Genomic DNA, 19,381 nt, shown 5'->3' with positions numbered 1-19,381 from the left:
ATTAAAGAAATGCTAGAAGTAGAGAGTAGACAGGACAGCTCTTGCAGGATGAAACTGTGCGTGCATGTGTGTGTGTGTGTGTATTGTGTTTGTGTCTGCACTGTAGGTTACAGTCAGTAAATGATGCATAGAAACCCACATTTTTTTTGGAGCTGAAATACACCAAAATTTGCTTCGTACTGCAGGATAGGAATTAATAATGAACCTAGCAGGCAGCTTTGATACTTAAAATTTAAAATTTGCAAATTCATGGCAGCCTCTTCTTGCTTGCAGGCAAGTTGCTGAAGGTGCATTTTTTAAATCCACTGGAGGCTGAGCAAATATGGGGGAAAAAAAGGACACGAACATCTCTGACATTCAAGGTAAGGACATATGGCCAGGAAAAAAAAAATCAATAATATTCTACTCAGCAACCAATGAGGGACAAATGGAATGAGACCAGACGCAAAGTCACTCAATCTTTTCAGAGCATATGCAGACCAAAGTGATTTCCCTACAGTTTAAATGATAACAGATAAAAAAAAAAAAGACATTTCTTAAATGGAGGTGAAAGAATAAAGAACAAGCTCAACATAATGATAATTAAATGTAAGTAATCAATTTATAATATGAGCCCTCTGAGACTGAATAGTGTGGTGGAATTTAATGTGCTACCCTTTCAGGTTATTATTAATCGTCAGTGCCATTAATAATTGGACAGTAAATATTCATTACAAGCCTCCATATCATGACATAAAGGCTATGTCTGGCCAATTAAAAATGCATAAGGAGTAATGGGGCTTTATGAATAACTTAGCAGATGCCTCTCAAATGCTGGAGCATGGGAAAAGCAGAAAAGACTTGTTCATTGTGACAGTTTTCTATGGACAACATGTTCAGTGTGTTAGTACAGAAAAAAAAGAATTTGGAGGCTTCAACAAAACATTGACCATAAGTAAACTTGTGGAGCTCTTTACAACAGTTTAGACACTTGTCTTAGGTGAACTGAATTTTCAATATATGTAGCTTAAACTGAGACACTACCTACTGTATATTCAAGGGTTTTTATAAATAATCAAACAGTGTTGTATTGACAGTGTAGTATTGTTAATGGTTTAACTTACTTTTGATACTTTCTGATTGTTAATCCATGTGTACTGTAGTTGCCCAGTAGATGTCAGGTTTGTATAAGAGAAGGTGATATCAACACCTACCTTACAGATCCATCCTCAGTCAGGCACACAGGGAAAGCATAAGGCTCTATAATGTTCAAAATGCAGCTCAAATGATTCTCACACCAAATATAAAAACTAAACTTTGCAACAGTAAACCATAAATTATCATAATCTTAGACTTTTTATCTCTATGTCCAAGTGGCTGCTTTTCCCGCTCTTCACAAAAAGGTTGTTTGAGAACAGGTTCAGTTTTAGAGCAGCAGCCCAGTACGGATTCATGATTGTTGCTTAGGGTGGAGTCTCGCTGACATGGAGTCACACATGATGAGAGATACCGCTGAAGGATGGTGTTGATCCTGGTTTAGTGTGTCACCTGTGGACACCTTGCCCAAAATCCCTCGCTGTTTACTATATAGTGCACAATATTTACTGTCCAAATTCTGAATGTACCAATTTACCACTTATATTGTGCACTCAATAGAACACCAAAAGTAGGCTACATTTATGCTAGCAATCCCACATGCAAACTGTCAATCATAAAGCAACATTTGTCTTGTTTTAGGTACATATATACAGTATAACTGGAAATATAGGCTGGGCTCAACAAATGCCCCATTGAGTCAACCAGCTGCTCTTTTGCCCTTTCAGCTCTTGTTTCCTGTACAGTATGTTTGCATTTCTGTGAGATGAGCCGGTGGAGTCAGCGAGTTCAGCATCAAACTTCATTCCTTTAGTCACCTAGAGTTGTCTCCAGCAGTGGAAATGTAAACTCTTGTTTTGTCTTGTCCTGTCACTTCTTTTCTGGTACTGAAGTTAGCATGGTAACCAGCTAGCCCCAGGTCTTGTTATGCTTCCATGGCTTTGAAACTCTTAAGGACATGAATACTTTGATAACAGAATAAATTCATGAAAACTGCAAAGAAGATTGATTCAATTCTTTAAAGGAGCTTTTAGATTTCTACATAGCCAATGTTAGGATTAACACCTGTTTTGGACTTTTGGCACCAGTAATATGTCTTCTTAGTTGCTGTGATTCTGAAGCTGAGATGACTCTGAGTGGCTTCAGAGTGGGCTGCACTGCTCTGGTACTACACAAGTGAAGGTGACGCTTCTCAATCCAACATGTGTACTAAATATCCAAAGCATAAAATGATTTAAAGCAATGGATTAGACTCACTCCGCCTATTTCAACAGGAAAGATCCTTGTGTTGAACTCTTTAAATACTCACTCATACTTGACAGAAACCTCAGAGAGTCAGCCAAAATCAGCTAAGGTTGTGTGAGCACATTGTTTATGTCTGGCAGCAGTATACATAGACTTAACTAACCTCTCTGATCACCCTGGAGAGCTGTGCGCAGATAAAAAAAAAAAAAAATTATTGGTGTTAATAGGTTCATTACGCTCCTCTAAAGTGGAGCTTAAGTCAAGCCTGTGCATTCAGGTTTTAATTTGGATGTGACAATTACCAAATTGTGTTTGTTGCATTTATCTCTGGAATGTGTTGCATTTATCTCAGAAAGTCTTTTGACAGACATGTTTTTTTGGCAGGGATTTGTTTATTTTCAGAACACTCAGCTGTCATGTGCACATGCTCCACAGCCAACAACAGTTTCCCCTTCACATTATTTTGAAAAGACATTGCTATAGCCACCTTGACTTGAGTACTAACCCTGATGGCTGTGATTGGACCAAGAGGTTGTTTTGTTTTTTTATCTTTATCAACAAATTTTTTTTATCTTCATCTGCAGTGATAACGACTACACCCAGATCTGTATGCTGAGCTTGCAAAGCACTTAAATCCAAAATGTACTGGTTTCATATGTTTCCCAGTCCTCCCATCTCATTTTTTTTACTTTCTTTGATCCCCATGTTTCATAAAAACACCTGACATTTTGTTTTGGACCAGCTACCAGTGGGTAAATTACTCCTGTTTCTCCAAATAAAACTGAAGTTAGTGGTTACATTGCAGGTTAGGAATGACTGAAACTATGTGATCACTATATCTTCAGCTACCACAGAGCAAATTACTACAACAAATTACAATTACAAATCACCTACGATACTGATTAGTCGATGCCCTCATAGGATGCACTGACAATGAATCATTTCCCAGTGGTCTCTGTGTGCAGTTCACTCTGAGCAAAAGTCAAAAGCCAGAACTAACAGGGAGGTAGTAGCGGAGTCTTGTAAAGGTGAGGTAGTGGCACACTGGCTGACGAGAAGAAGATTTTAGCATATTTTCTTCTTGGCATTTCAGACGTCGTATTTGTCCGGAGACTCTGACCTGTCCATGTATGACTGTGAATTTGAGTGTTTCCCAGCCTTCTGCCCAGTGCATGCTGGGATATGTTCAAGCAGCCCAGACACAAGATAAATGTTAAGATGTGCATGAGGTTCTGTGATGACTATCTCAAGGTCTATGCAGTGTTGTAATTTAGCAGCCACATCTCACTCAGTCACTGCAGCACATAATACAGTACTGGAACAAAGCCACTGGTCACTCATTTGCACACAGTAGTTTTACTTTTCCATCACAGCAGAACAGTATTCTGTACATCCACAGCTGTCTATTAATTCATGTGAATGACATTATGATATACAATGATAAGCTCACAGCCAGTGTAGAATCCTTATGTACTCTACCTGTACACACAGAGGATGGACAAAAATAAGAAAAATAGAAACACACAACACAAACTGGTGTCTCAGAAAGGACCATAACGTCGTATCTGCACCTCTCCGATGAAAAAAGATCATTTATTTAGACATTTTCTCACAGGTCTGCTGTATCTAACTGCAATGCAAATATTATAGTTAAAATTTTTGAAAGTTAAAGTGCAGTTATTAATATTTTGACAAACTACATTTTCGAAGCAATAGGATGTGATCGTGTCAACCACATGTGTGCAGGTCTAGATTTCAGAGCAGTCAATTGACGTGTGCTGGTTTAAACTCGTCTCCAGACCAGGCGGTGTTATTCTTCAAACAGGTGGTGCATCTACTTAGCTGAACAGCTTGTTTTGCGTGGTTGCTGAAAATAAAGATCGACTGATCCAGAAACTTATTACCAGTATCTGTCCATTCTTAGACTGTTTTGTTGCAAGAATGGCCAATTGAACATAACTTGTCTATAATTGCTTTTTTTTTTTTTCTTTTCATTCTCTTCTGACTCTGAGCTTTTTTCTGTTGCCAGGTGTTACCAGGACTCAACAGAGATGTTATAGCTGCTCTGCACACTGCGGACAGTCGTGGTGCCCCCGCAGCAAACCAGCGGACATATATATCACTTGACTGTGTGTCAGGACGATTACTGGATAAAGATCACAATATGACACTTTTCCTTTTCTGTGCTGGCTCAGTGAACAGTAGGAAAGCTCCTGCAGCTCAGCATGCCCCTGTCCAGGATATTGATCACAGATCTCAGACCTAAGACCTCTCAAGCCTGTCAGGGAAAATCATTCTGCTTTTTTTATTTTTCAAGAAATCACCTTAATTCTCACTTCACATTTTATATGATGATCTTCACCTGATGATCTCATTGTAAGACTATAATCTCTTTTTTAAAGGAAATCAAGACATGTTTATGCTCCATTTCTTGCTGAATAGCACAGTATCTTATCAGGAATCTTTCCAGTGTATCAGTACAAGCGTGGTGGAGTTTGTATGATGATATATTTGAATTACTTTTGCTTTGTAGCACTATTAACCCAGTCTCCATCAATCTCTTTTATCTGTGCTTTTTATCGAAACATACACTGGCTTTAAGTCAAATAAAACATATAAACATATAAGCATGTCTTAAAGGATAACAATGGCCGTAATCTATATTTTTGTTATTGTCAACAAAACTTCCCCAAACCAAGCTGTGATTCTCTTGTGAGTATGAACAGCAGCAGGAGTGTGTATGTGATGATCGCCTCAAAAATAAACTGCGGATGACAACATTCATCATAATGAATGAACGCGTCTCCCAGTTTACAGGTATCGTTGTGGTACTATTGTGGTTATAATAGTTTTTGTGTTTTCATTGTCTTTGCGTGGGATCTGTGGTCAGTGAGATAAAAAGCAGAATATTAGCAGTTGTATTCATGAAGCTGTTTTTTATTATCTCTGCAAAGTTGCACACTTTACTTTTTTGTGAGAAAGAATTGACTTTCATTTCTGTCAAAATGTGACCTTTTTACTTTGTTGTAAGTATTCACCTGCAGAGATTTACATATCAGTTATAATAATGAGTTCATTCCCTGTGTGATCATGCATATCATGATTCTATTTTGGTAATATGTGGAAGCACATTGCTGTTATTCTTTCCTCTAAATATCCTTTTTTTCTGAACGCCAAAGGGGGAGCAGGGTGCTGTGACCCTTCATCTCCTCTATTCTTTTATAGAATGGCCAGAAACAAATCAATAGTGCAAGCAAAATCATTTTTATATATGCAGTTATTAGGTCATAAGCTACAGTATGTCACACTTCATTTTAGCAACAGCTGAGGCCTCCAGTGGGGCCGGCCAACCCTCCCACCCCCAGCCCTGTCCCCGCAGGGACATTATGAGAATCATAAATAATACGTGCTAATGAGATATGAATTGATTACGTGGGGAAAAGCTTGACGCTCCCAATCCATCACCCTAAATGATGTTTAACAATAGATTACCAGCCAATAATTCCTCCAATATGAGATTAAATAAAATAGCAGGGCAGTTTTCAGCAGACAACCGCTGCCTCCCTCTCCTCCCATTTTCCAACGGGTGGAAATAAATCTGCTCAATTACTGTACCGCCAATCCGTTTTTCACTGCTAAGGACATTATTATTTCATTTAGAGCTTGTTCATGCATCATAGATTATTTCATTTTACTCAGTCAATACGGAGAAGTGCAGTATTTTATTTTATCCACTGGGGCTTATGGTGAAGAGGGGTTTTAATGGAATATACTTGGTTCATGCAGAGGAGGGGGGCTTGCTGTGAACAGAGAGAAACAGAGTTATCACCTGAGTGCACTTTAGAAAAACCCAGATGTATATATTCATGCTCACATATTCATTTTTTGGGGAGATATATACATTTGCTCAATGCTATCCTCGGGCACCTGACAGACAATGAGAAAATGGTTCTCCGTCAAACCTGTGATCAATTGAAACCACATTAGCTGTGCCTATAAGATGATTTGGAACATCACTTCAATCCCAAAGAACAATGAAAATTGGATAACACACATGCTCACTGGGCTCTAACTTAGCTGCAAATCATGTTAAGGTTTTCAGTGAAGCCAAAGTTGTGATTGGTTATTTCTCCTTTAACTGCATCAAGTTGTACCTCTGAGGGTTTACTTGGGATGATCTGTGTTAATGTTTGTTCTTATCGCTTTTCTATGGCTCAAAGACACACACGCCTGGAAACAAACAAACAGAAACGCACAGAGCGGGAGTACTTGGAATGAAATTCCTAATAAAAGGTTGTGATCCTTGGTTGGCGTCTGGACGCGAGCTCCAACATGCAGCAGCTGGACCTGACACCTTTAGGTAACTCCAGAGAGACCATGTTTTAAAACGTAGAGGTTTTAAAGACAGCTTTTAGTGAGAGTTTCATTAGCTACGTCTTCATTCTAGGAGTGCAGCTACAGGCGGAGAATGGTCTGCTGATCCAGTGACTTTTCGTCTCCTTGGTGACCTGTCTCCTGTCCCATCATGCAACACACGACTGAACTGCCGTGCAACTCTGAAATTGGCTTTTAAAAGTTCTGCATTATAAAGTACGTCCAAATGAGTTAAATAAAAGATTTGGGTTCTAATCACGGATCTTAATCAGTTCAGATGGTGCGGTGAAGTCGCTCTGTTGGCTCGTTGGTCAGACTTTGGTTTAGACTGAAATATCTCATCACATGGGTTGTCATGGCCTGCTGCATAGACATCATTGGTTCCTAGAGGATGAATCCTACTAATTTTGGTGATCCTCTGACTTTTTCTATTGCACCACCAGCCGGCTGACATTTTGTATTGGGCTTTTACAACTAATGACAACTAATGATCGCTATGAAAGCTGGTACAGACATTCAAGGGCCCCACAAGATGAATTCTTCTACTTTGGTGAGCCTCTGAAATTCTCTCGAGTGCCACAATAAGGCTGATGTCTGTGGTTTTTACGTGAAATGTCTCACAATGGGATGTATTGCCATGAAATTTGGTTCAGACATTCATGTTTCGCTTTTAGCATGAACTGTAATACTTTTTTTGATCCCCTAACTTTTCATCTTACACTACCATCAAGTGTCCAATACTTTAGTTTATTAACAAATAGTTTCAGAACTTATGACATTCCCATTCACCTCATCTTCAAATTACTGTTTGCTACTAATTAGCAAATGTTAGCATGCTAACATGCTAAACTAATATGGTAAACAATATACCTACATGTTAGCAGCGTCACTGTGAGCATTATTCTATTCTATCTATTATTTAGCTCAAAGTAATGCTGTGCCCAAGTACAAGGGTAACAGAGCTGTTAGCTAAAGAGTTGTAAACTCCCTGCAGAAACCTGTGCGCTATTTCTTCTGCAGGTGTGTGTCTGCAACAATTATTGTGCACATAGACAGGTTGCCATTGCTCTTTGATGCTGTAGTGCAGTGGTCCCCAAACTAAGGCCCGCAGGCCGGATACGGCCCGCCCCCACATTTGGCCCGGCCCCCTGAACTATTATTATTTATTTCATTAATAGTGTTATTATTTATTTCCTGACTTTTTTTTATGTGAAGAACCCAGAAAGGGTTATTTGGTTATGTGTGGCTTTCTAGAAAACAATACATTTTTACGTTTAGGCACCCCTGCGATCGTCACACTTTTTCTGTTACAAACTGAACCCGGCCCCCCATCAGAGAAGGGAAAAGTTATGTGGCCCTCACAGGAAAAAGTTTGGGGACCCCTGCTGTAGTGGGTACTGTGAACAAATCTGCAGCAAACACACAGGAGAAGAATTTGTTGTTTTATAAATATGTTGGTTTTCTGCTTATCAGCGTGTCTCAGTAAAAAGGCAGATGAGGAAGTGATTGGGTTGCAGGTACCACACATCAATGTGCCGCCAACAGGGAGTCGCAGGGAGTGTTTCCAATTCGTATGCACATTGTTAAACTATTGTTTGGAAGCTGGATATGCTGCACATTGCAGTGGTTGCATATGTCATATACATCAGTTCATAAAACATCCGTGATGATCTTTAGAAAATAATTCCCCTTCCCCTCAGGTATTACACTGCCGTTCATCTCGAGCACCAACTCCTCTCTGATTCTCACACCTCTTATCTCTTAAGTCCTACCCATCATGCCTGAGTCCCTTGTACCTTGGCTTTGTAGCATCCCTCCTCATCCCTTTTCTATCCTGTCTTCCCAGTGCCCATTCAATCCCCTTCTCCCTCTGTCTCTTTGCTCCCTGCGTGGCCTCCTGTGGGTAAGGAGTTGAGTGGGCTTGTCTAGGGGCTGAAGTCGGGGGCTGGATTGGGAAGAGGTGGCTGTCACAGTGTCTGATTAATGACCCGTCGGTGGCGTGTCCAGCCACATTAGGGCTCCATGTATCTACCAGCGTCCACACGGGGCGAGGGGCTTTGTTCTGAGAGGAAATGGTGTCAGCGGCCCACAGCCGTTTGTCTATAAAAAGATAAAGATTTACTGTCATCAAAGGGCAGATTAAAGCCCACAATGGCGACATTGATTTTTTTTTTTTTTTTAAACCAAAAAATTCACATTTTGGTAAAACCCATTCCAGGACTAGAGAGAGATATGATCAGCTTATTTGGAAAGGATAATATGGAATCTTCTCCCAGAATGAACTTTGAAAGAAGTAAATTGTAAATATTGATTTCTGAAATGAAGTGTCAATCTTGGTTGGGCCAAGATTATTCCTATCATCTGGCTCAACCCCCAGCAAACGATGAATTCAAAACTGCTGACAAAGTGGAGTGTATAGGATTTCTGTTAGGAGCAGTCTGCAGCGCTTTACCGCTTGGCCGGCCTGAGCCCCTGCCGGTAATGGCTGTTCAATTTTATCAGATAACGGAGGAGATCTCATCAGAGGCGAAAAATGAAATGAACTGTGACTCCGAATCAGGATCCCTGCTCTTATCCCAGCAAAAATCATCCGTGCGGGGCCCAGGGCTTTCCATTATTTCAGGTCACTTCATTACGGCCCTGCACACAGGACCCAATTGCTACAAACAAAGCAGGCCCTTCCTGTCTCACCCAGGGGTCGAATGTGAGGGGCAGTTTGATAGGCTCTTGACGTGTCCAGGGTTATCCCATTACCACTTAAGAGGGTTGCTGAAAGGGAGCAAATCTCGCCCACTTGTTTGTTATCCTTTCTTACCCTTTTGTATCATGAGAGGTTTTATTGCTCACCTTATTTCTCATGGTGGAAAATAATTCATCTTTTCCTGTTGGGATTCAAAATGGATTTTTTTTTTCTTGTTTTGCTCCTTATCATCATGTGGATGATGAAGATAAGATGAAGTGAGGAGCACAAATTTACCAATGCATTATGAAATATACAATTATAATTTAAGACATAATGACACAGCATGTATTATAACTTATTTTGGGTTATACACGGGTACAAGTTTCCTTAATACCCCAACCTTAACCCTAGAAGAAACAATTGAGTTCTGGATAAATAAACAGGAAAATAACTGCATCATTATCACTTGCAACTGTTTCATGTGTGCCTATGTATGTGTGCGTATTTTCCTTACTTGCAATAATGAATGAAATAAGCTGTTATCGCAGAGGAATTTGTAGCTTTGTGAGTAATTACAGTTTTTGTTCCAGCCTCCATAGGCCCAGTATTGATCTCCAGGAGGAGGGTGGTCGATACACATGGGGGCAGGGGCATTTGATAGCTACACGGGAGAAAAATGACGTCGGTGCAAGCGGGGAGATTTGTAATAGAGCGATAAGACGAGCTAAAGGTGGGGAAACAAAGACTGAAGGTTCTCTATGTTCCTTGACTTCTTTGATAACATTCTTCATTCTGAAAAGTGACTGTTTCTGCAACTATTTTGAGCTGTTTTTTTGGATTAGCAGTTGTCTTAAAAAGGGCACAGTAAAGGAGTAGAAAATCAATGCCAAAAAACTGAGTCACTTATAACTTCAAATGAATAATTCAGTGATGTGATGACACATTGAAACATCTAGGGCCACTTTTTTCTGTTTTCAAACCTTTCAAAAGGTTTTTCTCTCTCAGGGGTCTCTGTCTTTCTGTTTTCATCTCTTCAAAAGGCTCAGAGCAAGCATTCAACCAAACCAGACTTATCTGATCTGCTATGAGCTCCACACCACTGGATCTATACATTGACCCATGCAGGCTTGAGGTACATTGTCCCAGTGCAGGCTGCTTTTTATTAGACTGATACATAACATCTTTTTCTCAGTGTCACCCTCTGTGACACTGAGAAAGTGATTAACACAGTTTGAGAAAATGAACTATGCAAATTTTTACTTTCCACTTCAGATTAATAATTAAGTGACTCAGTTCCATGAAGAAGAGACATTAAATCCATCACAAGCTTGTGTGAAAAATGTCATCATCAAGGCTTTCTCGGGCAATACTGGGGTCAATTCATATCAAAGTTTAAATTATGTTATTAAATGTCGACTGTTTCATTGTGGCTCTGATTACTGTTTTTATTCCTCTTTTTTAGGTGAGAGGATCAAATGTTATTTCTTAGTAGACACAATTTTCTTTGGCAAAATGATTTTTTTCTTAAAGTGAGATGGGTAACATTTACATAGCACTATGGATCTATAAGTAGGATGGAGGGTTTTCTTTGCTGACTGTGGGTGGAAGTACAATTACTCAAATGCTGTACTTTGAGGTACAATGCTGTGTTTTGTTTTTGTTTCATGCTACTTTATGCTTCCACTCTTTTACATTTCAAATGTACTGTGTACTTCACTATATTTATTTTCCCAGCTATAGTTACCCTACTTTTGAGATTAAGAGCTTACCATAGACTGTAAAGAAAGATGGACGTAACTTCTGTGCCATCACCTTTGGGTTTCTGAGGAGTGGTTCAAAACTCAGAGTGGGCTTCTCCGCCGTCACCATCTTGGCAGTGCATGACTCTGAATAACTCCTGGCTAATCCCAAAATGGGCAGGAGGTGGGGCCAAGGCTGTGGTGCATGTCAGTTTAACAACTGTGGCTAGCATAAGCTCCCATTAGCATCGTGAGCACAGCTGGGTGTCCGGTGTTTAAATCACAGCTTATTGATTGCTGGCTAAATAGCTGGTTAGCAAGCTAGGCTAGCAAGCCAGGTATGGTGAATGCAGACACCAATACCTGCTAATTAGTGCTACCCATATAGCTGAATAAAAATAATAATTTACTCATGTCAGAAAACAGGAGCAAAGACTTCCTCACATTCAGTTAGTCAATTAACAGCACAGCAAGCCATATTATCTGTTTGATATTTGCATGAAAAATCTTCTGACAGGCATCAACATCACAAACACGGCCGAGAGGTCACAATACAATCACAATATGCTGCATTGTTAGAGATTCAAACACTGTATAAAATCATTCAGATGGGCTCAACCATGACAAACTACAAGAGTGAAACCTTACTTACACATGAATGGTTTTTTTCTGAATTATGTTTTTCTTTCTTTTGATATTTTAAGTGCATTTTGCCAATACTACTTGAAATGTTCAGTGCAGGTCTTTTATCTGTTTTCATCTTGTAGTATTACTCCTTTTACTTAAGATCTGAAGATCTGAAGACTTCCTCCAATGCTGAAAACTGAAAAAACACACTCCTATGTCTAAGTTAACTTCTGCAAATCTAATTTGCAGAATAAGCATGAGATGTTAGGTTCAAAGCCCCAAAAGCTAGTAAGTGAACCTTATATTGAGGTTATTTTGACACACATACTTCAGCCGAATTTAATGTTGCTCTCACCTATTGCATGATATGTTATAATAATATCAAAATTGTATTGTATTGTATTTATGTTGTTTGGGTTCCTCTTACTAATTTTTTCTACTAAAACTGTGTAACTTCAAAACTTAAATGATGAGTTACAAAGCAAGTCTTCGTAGTTATTAAAGTGAGATCAGGCACTGTTGAGGTTTCTAAAATGAGACAGGTTGTTGTACTGTCCATGTGGTCCAGAGTTGTCCCACCTGAAGAACAAAGCCCTCAGAGATTCCTCCGTTTGAGAGACACATGCCATGTGGAAGTCCCTGAAGAGGTCAGCTTTCACTTCCTAAAATTGGCTTGCACTGAAAATCCTCAGGTCTGCTATCTCCTTGGATGCTCCTATGTGACTGCACCGAGGACATTTACAACAAAAAGAAAATGGCCTTATTCCCTTCGCTTATCTCATCCTCTCAGAGTAACACAAAGTTGACATTAATAGAAAATAAAAAGGAAAAAGTCTTGAAACAAAGTTGAAGCCTTTGGTTACGTTTCAGAGCACAGGGCAATTTAAAAGACTGAAATGTGGAATTAGAGAGGATTTGATGCGTTTCGAATTGAACGGAGGGGGACACCGTCAGTGGCGTTTGCACCTTCAGGCATTATTTAAGTAATGTCTTGTGGCACGTTTGAGGCGTTGGAAGGCAAGGGCATAGAAATGAGGGATTTATGCAGACGCCACTGCAGTTTTATCTCTCTTCTTCAGTCTGAGTGCACGCTCCGCTGAGTAAAAAAACAAGCAGACATACAAGTAGATCCAGATCATACAGAGTATGTGTTTGAGCTATCTGGATATTCACTTTAAACAACATCTAAATCAAGCTGTTCTCAACGGACCTCATCCACTCCTTATCGAAACACAGGCAGTGCCAGATAACTTGATTTGCTTAAGGAATGGAGGAGATATTAACAGCACTTGACTACGGCAGTGGCCCCTTCTGTTGTTCGTATTAAACCTATCCAGCACTTCATTATACCTTCACTCTCTGGAGAGTCTCTGCATACAGTCTCTCTTTATCTCCTCGTTTCTCCCGTGTTTTGCTCCCTCCTTCTCCCTCTCTCTCTCTCTCCACCTCATGATACAAGCATCCTGGTAGCAGACAAGAGCATCATCAACATGCGCAGTGTGCCGGTGTCATGCAGATAGCCTCTGTGTCGGTAATGGAGGGAACAGCGATCGATAGGGAGCAGGAGATGGCTGCAGCTGAGGAGCCTCTGTTTGGCTTGCCCTAATCCTGATGAGTAATGTTGCTGTCATAATAGCAGGGATAATTTAATGCTGACACTTAACTCTGTGACGAATGGCCTGTCGCTGACATGGGGCCAAGTCAAACAGCCCTTCACGTCAAGATCTGAAATATTAATTTCATTCTCAATTGAAAGACTGTGTTGTAGAGAAGCCACGAGGGAAGTCTAAAAGTGATCAGCCAAACCAGTCACTTGTTGTTTTCTTTGGATTTTGGACATTTCGGTGAAACCATGAAAAAAAAACAGTCTCCTTCAATCTAAGTCAGAATCAACCAGCAGCCATATTTCTCAGATCTTACAAAGTCAGGGTTTCCTTTTGATATTACAGCTTCTTTATTTTTATCGTTAAGGCAGCAGGAAACTATTGTTGTTTAATATGCACATTAAACATCCAGTGTGAGGCACTTTCTTTTGTTTCTGTATTCAAATGCACAGGGACAACTTTACAGTGCAAAGGAATGTTGCTTTACAACATTTTAAGATGTGCTCGCGTCCGCACGTTTGATTGTAAAGTTTAAGTTGGAGCAACTGGTCAGGAGAATAAGCTCACAAACAGTGGTGGAATGTAACTACGTAAATTTACTCATGAACTGTTGTGTATACTGCAAATTTGAGATACTTGTACATTGAGTATTTTTATTCTATAGTATGCTACATCATACTCCTACTCCACTACATTTCATAGGAGAATATTGTACTTTTTAAAATATATACATTTTTAAAAATCAATATTCAATAACTATAATAAATGCTGCTTGCACAGTGGTAAAATCCAATAATATAATATATAAAAAATTAACTAATCCTAACCCATAGATCATTGTTCTGCATAATAGATACTAAGTACATTTACTTTTACACATTTATACTGAAGTGATCTTTTTCTCTGCAGGACTTTCACTTGTAGTGGAGTATTTTTATGTTGCAGTATTGCTACCTTTACTTCTTCCACTGCCGACCCCAGCCACGAGGATCCAAATAAATTGTTTTGGGAGTTTCCCACCTATTCTGTGGTCATCACAGAGCGTGACCACCGCAGGTCTGCTGTTCAGGCTGCAGGGGTCAGGTATTATCTATACACCTGTCACCCAGAGCCTGTCTGGGGAAAGAGGTCTCATGCCGGTTAGTTCACATTCCAAATGTCTTCTTCTTCTGCCTACAAAAATACCCTGTGACATGAGAAAAAAGACTAGTCATGACTTAATGGTGTTGTTCATGCCCCCATATATGCAAGTGTATTCCCAATGTGTTCCATGTGCTATTATGTGATTTAAGAGACACCACGTAGATGAACTCACTGTTTTCTCATCGTCACTTGGCGCAGAGCACCGTCTTCATGTGTCACTTTGAAAATACAGCTTTTCCTGTATGTAATGCCAGATGCATTTTTCCTCCTATAATTTTAAATACTGTATCGCATCGGTAAGTTGAAAATGGCCGAGAAAGTTTCTGATGAACACCAGCCACACCTTTTAAGAGACGGTTTGTAAGATCTTATGACTTCCTTTAGGGAAAATAGTAAAAAATGAGTCAGGCAGCTGGAGACAATAAGCGCTGCTGAGTGTTTTCTTTTCTCACATAAATGTCTTTTTATGCTTTGTGGATGAATATCTCGAGGGGAACTAAACACCATATTCTGGTGAAGTACACTATTTGCTCTCAATTATAATGATTGTGTAACAGATACCAAATTCAGTTTTATCTTAGTACCTGGTCATTAAATATCCACAATGAAGTATTTTTATATGCTCAAAACATGGTAGGTACATTTTTGTGCAGTGCCTTTACAGCTGATTGCTCTCATCATTTTGACAAAAGAAAAATTGATTGTTAACATTTTACTCCTGTTGAAATGGTCCTGAAATTCTTACATTATTTCCCTGATGGCGCAGGTGGATTTAAGATCTGTGGTGATATTAGAATTGTTTTCGCTCTCATTTTGTCTGAAGGGATATTTTGACCCTGTATGATTTCTGTCACTCATACTGTAGCAGTGTTTGGAGGATGACCCTCCCCCCCCCCATCTCTCTTCACACTCATCCATTTACAGTGGCTTCACGTTGAGATGCTTTTGATACTCAAACTGTTTGCAGGCCACACTGGGACGTTGTGTACAGAAACTTAAATTGATTTGATTCCTAACTCCCTTATCTATAAATGTTTAGGAACAGAGTAGTTTTTTTATGATTTATTACTTCAAAGCCATAAAGTCTCTTGTTGACACAAAAGCAAAGAACTCACTTACTTCTTATCCAGCGCGGCCTATCTCTGAGGCCACCGCGGCTCGGCCCAGAGCTGCACTTCCTTATGTGCCTCAAAAAGGCATTTTGATTTTGTTGACAGAGGTGGTGGAAGGAAATAATGGAAAAAGATAAAAACTCCAATTATGATTTTTTTTTTTTCTGGCTTCAGTATGACAGATTGTATGATAAATGACACATTTGGAAGTCAGTTGTTGTTGAAGATGTGGTGATTTCTTGAGCAGCAAATAGGCTGACTTGACCTTTTTTTTTTTTTTTTCTGAGATGCAGTTGTTTGGTCCCCTGATGCAGTGACTGTTTTTGATGCAGGAAATGATATAAAGTGATTGTGCAAAGAGGCACATCTCTAGATATTTTGTTTATCTTAATATTCTAAATGTTACATTATCTCACCATAAACTCTGGGCTTTGTAGAGTCTACATTTTCCCGTTGCAAGTTGATGCACAAAAAACTGCCTTCTGCTCTGCTTTGGATCTGTGTACATTGTTCCTGCTGAGACCTAAAGACCAATGTAGCTAAGCTGGAATGGACTAACGCAGCTATTTGACCTTGGGTGGCTTATTTGCTCCAGTGAGACAGCCTAAATATTTACCTGTCATTGTTGATGATACTCCAGGCTTCAATGCCCTTAATGGTTTTGATGGAGAAGCAGGGCTTTGCGGCACCGGGGTGATGGAATTGCAAAATTAAGAGCAGTGAATTGGGCTATATCTTTAGGACACTGTGGGCTTAATTCTGTGTCTTATAATACAACCGCCTTAATCTGTAAAAGACTGGAGCAAGATAGAAGAGTAGCAGGGAATTGCAATGGAAAACAATGTGTCAACTGCCTGAGTTTAACCTTGGCAAGGTCTGTGCGGTAGAAGTGTAGTCTGGGGAAGGTCCAGGAGTGCAGGGACAAAACAAAACCCATGCCCAGTAGGTCATAATCATAAACCGACAACATACAAATACTAACATGGGGGCCACTGATTGTAGCTGCAGAGGTTTGCAGAGCTGGGCTGAGGGTGTGTCAGGCATCCGTGATTCAACCCTATCACCAGACAAGAATGTCAATATTGGACAGTTCAGCCAAAACTCAGATTATGTTCAATGACAATGTTTTTAAAATTCTCACTTTCTACAATATGTGTGCAGGGCAGCTGCAGGATGATTACAGCAAGGGAAAGACTGCGGTTATGGCAAACTTACGTTATGGTTATGGTTAGACAAGTAAAACACTCTGATACGGTTATGAAAAGTCTGTGGTTACGGTCAGTAAAAAGACAAACATTAATCTCAACCCTAACTGCAGATGGGCCTTAGACTGTAGTCTACTGCACAAAAGCCTGACACGCCATACGTTAGATGTCTTCATGGGTCCAAAATATTGGACCTGATCCAAAACAGACCATGGAAAACATTTGTGGGAAATCTGATCGTCGGGTTTGGGTTTTTTCCCACTGGGTTCAGATTTCCTGAACTTTCAGGTTCAGTTTTTTGTAAATGCAACATTCATAAAAAAAAACAAACAAAAAAAACAAACATTTTTAACAAATAGAGACATGAGCACATCAAGATCCAAGATCCAGATCCAAGAAAACTAGAGAACACCAACACTGCAGCAGCATTATGTATGATAGATAAAGGTGCTATTTCTACCTCATGCACCAACAGTAAAACATTGTTTTGCCGACTGCACTGACAGACAGACGATAATAACCTGTTTAATATCAGTGTATCAAATTACAAAAAGTAATTGCTATCAAATTTACATATGCTACTGATTTCCTTCACCTCACTAGATAAATGGCACACTACTTCCTGCATTGCCACTAAACGTTGGATGTAGTGGAATTGTCCAACATGGGGGTAATTCCTCGGGATACTCACCTGCCTGATCCAGCAGGTGTCCAACAGGGAAAGTACTAGTCCTCAGGTCCTAGCTAGCATCCTCCTCCTCCTCCTCCTCCTCCTCTTGCTCTTCCTCTGCGCTCAACAAGCTCTGAAGTCTGCTGCTTTGAGTCTCATAGCCTTGCACCAGAGGGATTGCTGATCCCCATTTCAGATAATGGCCCTCAATCTCTTATCATTTACAGCTGTCCACCAGTAAACAACAAAACAAAACAAAACAAAAAAAAATGATAGAAATAGATGAAAGGAGGTTGAGGAAAGTTGAAGGGACATAGTCCTTTCACTCCCTCAGAGGTTTTACTCCCTCAGCACCATTGTTGGCCTCCTTATGACGATAGCCATCAAAATCATAACTGTTTACACTGCCGTCACTTCCTTATCCCCACACCAGAAGTTTTCAATTTCAAGATTGATTTGTTTCAGGGGTGTTTATCTGTCCAACAAAGAAGGAGGGAGAGAGCTCAGGCTTTCTTTTCATTAAACTTTTGATTGCTCCTCAAGCTAAGGCTGCTTCCTCAGGAAGGTAGTGAGACAGAAAGGTGTGGACTAAACTGCCCCTCCACCTCAGTCCTCATCCAGATGCACAGCACAACACAGACTATTCAGTCTACCATCTGGCTAATATAATAAGGTAAAATAATGCATTTTTAACCCTCCCTAATTGGTTAAGTCATTTCATTATTATAAATATTAGGTATCTGTAATGGGTAACACTAATTCCTTTGACTAGACTAAAGATTCCCGCCTTCAAATAAGCATGCTAATCTAATTAGAAAGCTAGCAGAGCCGAACGACTACATTTTCTCATACTTAGCATTGGAGGGCCGGGGCTTTGTGGAGCAGATGTGCTGTGAAATTAATTTCCTCTGGTGTAACCGGAGACGCTCCTCTCACCGTCTCTGTTATGAAATTTCCATTTCACAGATGATAACCTATTATCACTTTATTCAAGGGAAACGTGTTAATGGCCAGGAGGAAGATTGAATTATTCATATTTGCTCATTTCTATTCTGCAGCGCGGCCCTGCTCTTTTCATGCACTGAGAGAGGGCTAATGTAAACATGACCAGAATCCTTGTAAATTGGCTTGTAGAGGAGGCTGTTAGCATAGTGCCTGGGGACTGATGCTAGATGGGGATAACAGCTGATATCTGTAAAGTACAGGCTGTGCATGTGTGTGTCTGAGCGCATGTGTGTGGGTTAGAAAAAGGGAAAGAGAGTGTGTGTGTGTGTGTGTGTGTGAGAGAGAGAGAGAGTGTGTGTCTCTGCGTTTAACAGAGAGTGAGTGAATGCATGAGTGAGGGTGTGCACTTGTGAAAATGTGTGTCAACAGTGTAACAGGGATGCTACCAGCTGGTAATGGACGCTAATTGGGCCGGGAAGCAGTTAGCCACACTGCTAATGTGCGTCACATCGGCTGCTCACGCACCCGAGGAATCTGGATTCAGGTGATCTGTGTATCAGCCTCTATCTCAAACACGCGTCACATTTTCCATCTTCACAGCTTCTGTTGGCAGATGAAAGAACCCGAGGAAACAATACTGTTCTCTTTAGATCTGTTCTGTGACGTTTTATTGGTGGAGAAATGTTTCCTACAGCAGCATCACAGGAAGGGGGGAGAAGAAAATACTTCTGTTTATTTCCTCATTTGGTGTTGGTTGGCACAAAGTGCTTCAGTATGGCAGGACAGGAAGGAACTCATTCACAAATAATGAGGCGTCCCGTCCCAGTGACATAACTGTTTTTCATTCACTAAACAGGTCTGCCCCCCCCCCCCTCCTCGCCATAGGACGTGAGAGTGTTTTGTATGTTTGCATGTGTTGTACACAGATAAGCCTAATGTGTTTCCTTGTATACAAAAGTT

This window comes from Seriola lalandi, unplaced genomic scaffold (genome assembly GCF_002814215.2).
Source record: "Seriola lalandi dorsalis isolate HSWRI2012SDOR001 ecotype SW California unplaced genomic scaffold, Sedor1 jcf7180002054425, whole genome shotgun sequence".
In the NCBI taxonomy this organism is placed as follows: Eukaryota; Metazoa; Chordata; class Actinopteri; order Carangiformes; family Carangidae; genus Seriola; species Seriola lalandi.
The sequence above is the reverse complement of the archived record's forward strand: the minus strand, read 5'-3'. Positions refer to the sequence as shown.